Source organism: Apus apus, chromosome Z (genome assembly GCF_020740795.1).
Source record: "Apus apus isolate bApuApu2 chromosome Z, bApuApu2.pri.cur, whole genome shotgun sequence".
Classification (NCBI taxonomy): Eukaryota; Metazoa; Chordata; class Aves; order Apodiformes; family Apodidae; genus Apus; species Apus apus.
In genome coordinates, this window is record NC_067312.1 from 12,494,922 (window position 1) to 12,501,966 (window position 7,045).

Below are 7,045 nucleotides of genomic sequence, written 5' to 3' on the forward strand. Positions count from 1 at the left end.
GAATGATCATCCATGCAGGAGAAATGATGAAACAGGCATTGAATTAACACAGCTTTGCAAACTTATGTCCTGCTCACAGCATTTCAGGTTACACGCTAAGAGACAGAGTGAAGAGGACCTTAAAATCAATTCTGTGTATTACTTTAAAGTGGTTGGACTAATAAAATGTGCTAGGGCTACAAATATGAATGCAGATTTTGTTCTAATTCTGCAATAACAAATTGAAGAGGTCTATTGCCACAATACCCTTTATTTTCCAGGTACCACCTGGTCCTGAAATGCCAGCACTGGTTGTACCCACTGCTGTGCTGCCACCCACAATAAATGTCAGAGAGAAAAATATGTGCATTTTCATGCAAATGGAGCTGGCTTGCTTTGTTTATTATCCATCTCCCTTGAAGACACTATTCCACGTGAAGGTTTGTCTCCACAGAGTTCATCATATTACTGCAAGGCTGCATTTCTTCAAATTATTTTCAGTCATTTGTCCCCTCTCACCTTCAGGTCTTGAAGTTTGTGTTGTATAGGAACAGACAATTTCTGTTGTGTTGCCTCCATTCATTTTGCCTGATGCTGTTTAGTTTATCACATCCAAACAACACCATAATCACACACTGGACAGTGTATGGATTTTGTGGTTGCTTAACTGAGCAGCCCTTCACATCTGCTTTTTTGTTGGCATCCACCAGTACAATGAGTGCTCTGTGTCAGAAACATACAAGTCAGGACCTTATTAAATTATTTCAGATTCAGGGAGGTTAGGGCAGCATTTTATGAGCATTAAATCCTGGATTTTAACAAACTACGAAATAAACAGGCAGGAGAGATAAACATATTCTAATTAACCAAGAGATGAGGCTAGTGATCTGAATCCAGCAAACTCTCCTGAAGCAGCAAGTTGGCCAGCAGAAAAATATATGCTAAAAGCAAGGAGCCGTCCCCTGTCTATGTGATAACATTTGCCATGCATCATTCATATGCAGCAGCAGGTAGATGTCTGTATGAATCCAGCACTGCAAAGGCAATAGGTGTAGGAGGGGAGCTTCTTTTGAGATTAAAACCCCAGTGTGGGTGGCAGGACACACAGTTTCATTTTCCATCTTGTAAGACTGGTTTGTGAGCTTTAGTGAATTATGCCAGTGAGTCAATATCTGTGAAATGTACATAATTCCTATACTGAAATTAGTGTATTCCACAGTCAGTGTTAAAAAAAATGGAACTATACATATTATGTGTTGTATCAATATTTCTTGCAGAGGTACAGCCACTCCACGATACAGGCTGGCTACTCTGCATGCTAGACTTTTACAGGTTGCACCAGATTTGTTGCTTACAGTTACTCTTACTTTTCTATCCTTTAGAAGATTACAAAGGCAGGAATGTTAAGTTATAGCTGCACACAAAACCTTGATTCTCCCCTTTCGTATGTATATTGTTTAGTTTAGTCCATTTTAATGCACAGTTAAAGAGATACTGGTATCATTACAGTTTGTATTGGTTTTATTACATAAAAAAGCAAGAATTGCTCACATCTGTTGTCATGTTTCGTAAAATGCATGTAGTAGGTCACGACTTACAGCAAAACTTCTTTAGTCAATTCAAACATGTCTGAACTTGAGAACTTGAAAGAGTCTCATGAAATTTATGGTGGTATTTTTACGTCCCAATCTTATGAAAGCTTATTCCGAAACTTGCATTTATGCCTTGCCTGAAGAGAAGCTGTAGTCCATCCATGGCACATCTTGATATCCATAAAGATGGTGCAGGTGATGCTCCACATTTCTGGTGTCATGTTGAGTGCTGCTGTGACACTGTCCCTTGCACAATGCACCTGTCAAACACAGCAGCTCCGTCTCTGCAATTTCAGTAGGTTCTTTAGCTTGGAGCACCTCTTTGCATGTCAGTGTTTCTCTGCTTCTGTGTGGGTTTGCACATTATTGCTTGCTCTTTTATGTGTACGTCCCACAACACACCAGCAAAAAGCCACAAAGTAAATCTGTCCTGAGACAGATATATCCCTCTAAAGTAGTTGTGAATTCATGCTGCTTCAGGATATGGCTCTGTCTGAGATGGATTTATATTTAGAAATAAAAGCTTGGTCTCATCCACTGAAAGTAATTGTATAGGCTGCCTTCATTAAAATTGACATATCCTAGAAAAATGACTGTGAGTTGTTCAGTCCAGTCACTCACTGGGGTGATGATCAGGCCTTGCTGCAGTGAGCAAGTTTTGCTATTAATTTTCACAGTGTCAGAAATTTGCCCCCTGATACTCTGTTACAGTAGGAGAACAAATGAGTGATGCCTGTGATGGTGATTTTTGTACTTTCCACTTTTACCTTTATACCTGAACCAAAATACTCATCTTTTATTTCCTTTGAGCCACAGCATATGGTATTACTGTGCTTTCATGGTTTAGATTAAGAACTGACAAGTAGCTTCATGTAGCTAATCTTTACCTTGGCTGAGTAGTAGAAAATAAATATTTTCCTGCAAGTTTATTATTAACTACTATTGTAGAGACTGGAAACTAGACCAGGCTTATTCCCAGATTTTATTTGCCTGGATTCTGAGCTTCAGCTCTGTGCTGGGCACCACTTGGCCAGCTGCCCTAACTTAAATCCAGCAAGCAATTCCTGCTGGGTAGTGTTGTCCACTGCATTTTTTAAAGACAATTTCTCCTGCATTACTAGTGCAATAAGCCTTTGTATTTATGAACTGTTTCCATCACCTTGCCCATGAGCCATTTATTTGCACACTAGCTGTGGCATACCTAATTAGTGTTCTTTATTTTGTGTGCCTCTGATAATTTGCAAAGCAAACATGGATCGCTCTGAAAAGCAGGTAGTCTTAGAAGGAAGAAAGTATCTCAAAGCTTTTATTCAGAACAAGCATAACTCTACTTATTTCTAGTTTAAAATATGAACAAGAGGCAAATTAAATTCCATCCACCACGTTCAGCTGCAGACCAGGACTTTTCACATGGCAGAATGGCAAAACTCTTAATACCTGTCTCCTGTTCTGAAGTCCCAGTCCTTATGGATTTCTTCTCTCTCACTAACTTCAGTGTGCTGTGAGAGCCCGGAGTGCTTTGCATTCAAAGAATTGCTAAGATTGAAAAACGAAGCTCTTAGAAAATGCTAAAACAAAAGTTGCTGCTGTGAGTTTGATCCCTCTGTTCTTTCTTACATATTAGTGTGCTCTGTTTTCTGTAGTAACTGTGCTTTGTTAACCATGCATTTAGATGAAGTTACTGAATGAAGAGGTTCTATATTCATCTCTTGCTATCACGTTCCAGTATATGGCCCATGCCTTATTCAAGCAAGTATCATAGAATTGCTGCTGGATGAGGCCAAGAAGTGGCATGTGACTGTGTGATGGGAAGAACATACTGTGAGACACATTCACAGGAAACAGGAGCTAAGATGTCAAATATTATTTTAACATGGGTATTTCCATTCTTGGTGTAAAACCAATGCAATCCTTTTAAACCACTGGGCTTTCTGGATTTTTTTTTTTTAACATCTGCTGGATTGTTTTCAGAAAAGCAAAAGAACAGAACTCCATTTATGCAATTTTTCACCAGTTAACACAGGAAGAGTCTTTGTTTAATGAAGCCCTGCACCACATGTTTTTTATTATTCTGTGAGTGTATTCATGGACTATGCCCTGCCCTGTTTGCAGTGCAGTGTTGAGTCTCTCCCACTGTCATCTTTATAGACTTCATGCCAAAATCTGTGAGCTGATTTAATTATTCTGATGGCAGAAAAGAGTGATTTAACCAGTCACTCCTGTTGGGAGGAACTTACAATGTCAAGAAGCCAGTGCAGTCTCTTCCCACAGTTACTACCAATCTTTATTCAGCCTGCAAAGTAGTGAGGCGTAATATACACACTAGTAATAGTGAATTAAACAGCAACAGGAATTTCCATACCTGGGAATTGCTGGATGGTAGTGTTGTGTTACCAGTATTGATGGATTATACAACTACATTGGCAGAGTGGTCCTGGGACTGCCTTTAGCTCATGATGAGGAGCTATCTCCTGAAATTTTCTTGAGCAGCACTTGAAAGTTAGCACAAGCCAGGGATCAGTCCTGAGACAGATTTGCAAGTGGACACCCTGCTGTGGAGGCTGAGAGAGTTTAATTCAAAGTAACATAGTTGGATAGTAACTCTAAGCCAGAGAACAGACTCCGGCACAGGTGTTTTTTTTAGCATAAATTTAACCAGAGAGCAGTAGGGTGAGGTACATGAAGTATGGCTGTTTTCTGCTGCTACTCCTGTGCTGGGTAATTCCCTCAAGGAAAGTCTGATGATTAACATGACACTGCAGATGCTCCAACACCTGCTAGGACTCTGTGGTTTGGTCCAAAGACTGACGAAGCTGGCACACTTTGGTTCAGGAGGGAACCTGGTGATGCTAAGAAATGCACATTGTATCGAGTCCTTTAATTTATGAAGAGAGCTCCTGGGGTTGCTGCGTTTCTTCACTGGCATCTGAGCGTGACACTCAGCCTGGAGCACCGCTTTGCAGGATTACTTTTTTGCTTCAGAATTTTAAATCTGAACCAATTACTGTCTGTTTTTATTTCCTTTGTTGCTGAAGCAGAACTAACTGCAAAATAAAGAAGTTTTGCTACTGATCCACGAAGAATAAGAACTGTGGGCTTTTTCACACATCACTCGTGTGCAAAAAGGCAACACTGTCTGCATGTTCTGTCCTTGTGAGATTTTTTGGGTTCTGAGCACATATCATCACTTCAATAATGTGGGCTAAGGAAGAGAAAAAACAGCTTTAATTAAGAAGCACTTTAAAAAAAAAACAAAACTCCTCCAGAAAGCTGGAGGGTGTAATGTAGGAACCTCAATGCAAAATGTCATGGGGAAAATGAAAGATCTAAGTGAAGAGCCTTCCTCATTTTCCCTTTAGAAAAATGTTACTTTATTTAAAGCCCACTCCTTGGCTCACAAGGTTTTCAGGGGTTCTGAGGCTGCAAAATTGTCAGTCGAAATTGCTTCCTCAGAATCAACTCAGTGACCCTCAGGCCATGGACTAGACTTTGAGGCTAAAATCATCGATTTTTTCTCAAGGATTTCAAATTAAACTGAGTGGCTTTCAGCTGTGTTTAAACACTGCTTGTGAAACTCAGCCCCGGGCCTAAGATGTTTCACTTCAGTTAGGTTTCATTCTAGTTCATGTTTTTCTTGCACAGAAGTTGTGTTTTGCCTCTGCCAAGAGAGTCCAACCAGCACTTCTCACAGGGGACACACAGCCTTGTTTTACAAAATGCAGCCCTGAGGGCTCCTGCAGCTGGAGCTGGTAGCTGCTGCCTTGCAAAGGTTATCATGGGACAGTGGTCCCTGGGAAAATGGGTCAGGGGGAATGGAGGACCAACAGTGGGGGCTGGTGTTTCACACAGAGCAGAGCTCAACTTGCCTCTGTGTGAGGCAGTGTTTTCCCCTGCCAGCTCCTGCTGCAGAGGCAGAATATCACTTACCAAGCCAAAGCTCCTTGCCATGCAGGGGTTTGCAGGTCTTGCCAAGTATTGTTTAAAGCCAGAAGCTCAAAGAGGAAGACAGAAAGATACAGAGTCATCTTAGCAAAGACAAGAAACCATTAAGTATACTCTAAATTGCTGACTTTGTGTTTCCAGAACATTTCTCACTTATAAGACAAATTGCAAGATATCACCTATATTGTAGCAGAGAACAAAAGTCTCTGACAGAGTATATTTTGTTTTGAGCATCTGCTAAGCAAGAGGCTCTCAATTAACAGCAACATTGGAAAGATGACTAATTTTAATAAACATTTCTGAGAAAAAAAAAAATACATTCCACATCACTTAGCTGAATATAAAACTTGAAAATTTTGAGGAACAGGAATACACACAAACATACATATTTTTACATCATCAGGTCCAACCTCCCTGCTATGAGCAGGGACACCTCATGCTAGACCAGGCTGCACGAAACCTCATCCTACCTTGCCTTAAACACCTCTAGGGAGGGGACTTCTACAACCTCCCTGGGTGACCTATTTGAGCACCTTACTACCCTCATGGTGAAGAATTTCTTCCTGATCTCTAACATAAATCCATTACCTTTTGTCCTATCACTGCCCTCTCTGGTGAAAAGCCCCTCCCCAGCTTTCCTGTAGCCCCTTTCAAGTACTGGAAGGTGCTACAAGGTCTCCCTGGAGCCTTCTCTTTTCTAGGCTGAACAGCCCAAACTCTCTCAGCCTGTCTCCACAGCAGAGCTGCTCCAGGCCTTTGATCATCTTGGTGGCCCTGCTCTGGACCCTCTCCAACAGCTCCATGCCTTTCCTGTGCTAAGTGCTCCAGAGCTGCACACAGCACTTCAGGTGGGGTCTGACCAGAGCAGAGTAGAGGGGCAGAATCACCTCCCTGGCCCTGCTGGCCACACTTCTTCTGATGCAGCCCAGGATGTGTTTGGCTCTCTGGGCTCAAGCTCACACTGGTGGCTCATGTTGAGCTTCTCATCTACTCCCACCCCCAAGTCCTTCTCCTCAGGACTGCTCTCCAGCCATTCCCCCCCAGCCTGTATTTGTGCCTGGGGTTGCACTGACCCAGGTGCAGGACCTTGCACTTGGCCTTGTTGAACTTCATGAGGTTGGCACTGGCCCACCTCTCCAGCCTGTCAAGGTCCCTCTGGATGGCATCCCCTCCCTCCAGGGTGTCAACCACACCACACATCTTGGTATTGTCAGCAAACTCGCTGAGGACACACTCAATTCTACTTTTCATATCTCCAGCAAAGATGTTGAACAGCACTGGTCCTAGTACTGACCCCTGAGGAGCACCACTCATCACTTGCCTCCACTGGGACATTGATATATATATATACAATCAAGTAAAGTAAATATATTTTGACCCTTACTGCTGGCTTTCTCCCATTCAGTAGCAAAACAGATACATAGGGAAAACATATTAATAATGTATCTCCTTAGTCTCCAAATGGTAAGGTCCTTGGTAAATACAGAAATGAACAAACCAGTATAGTTTTATTACTATTAATTTTTATTGGG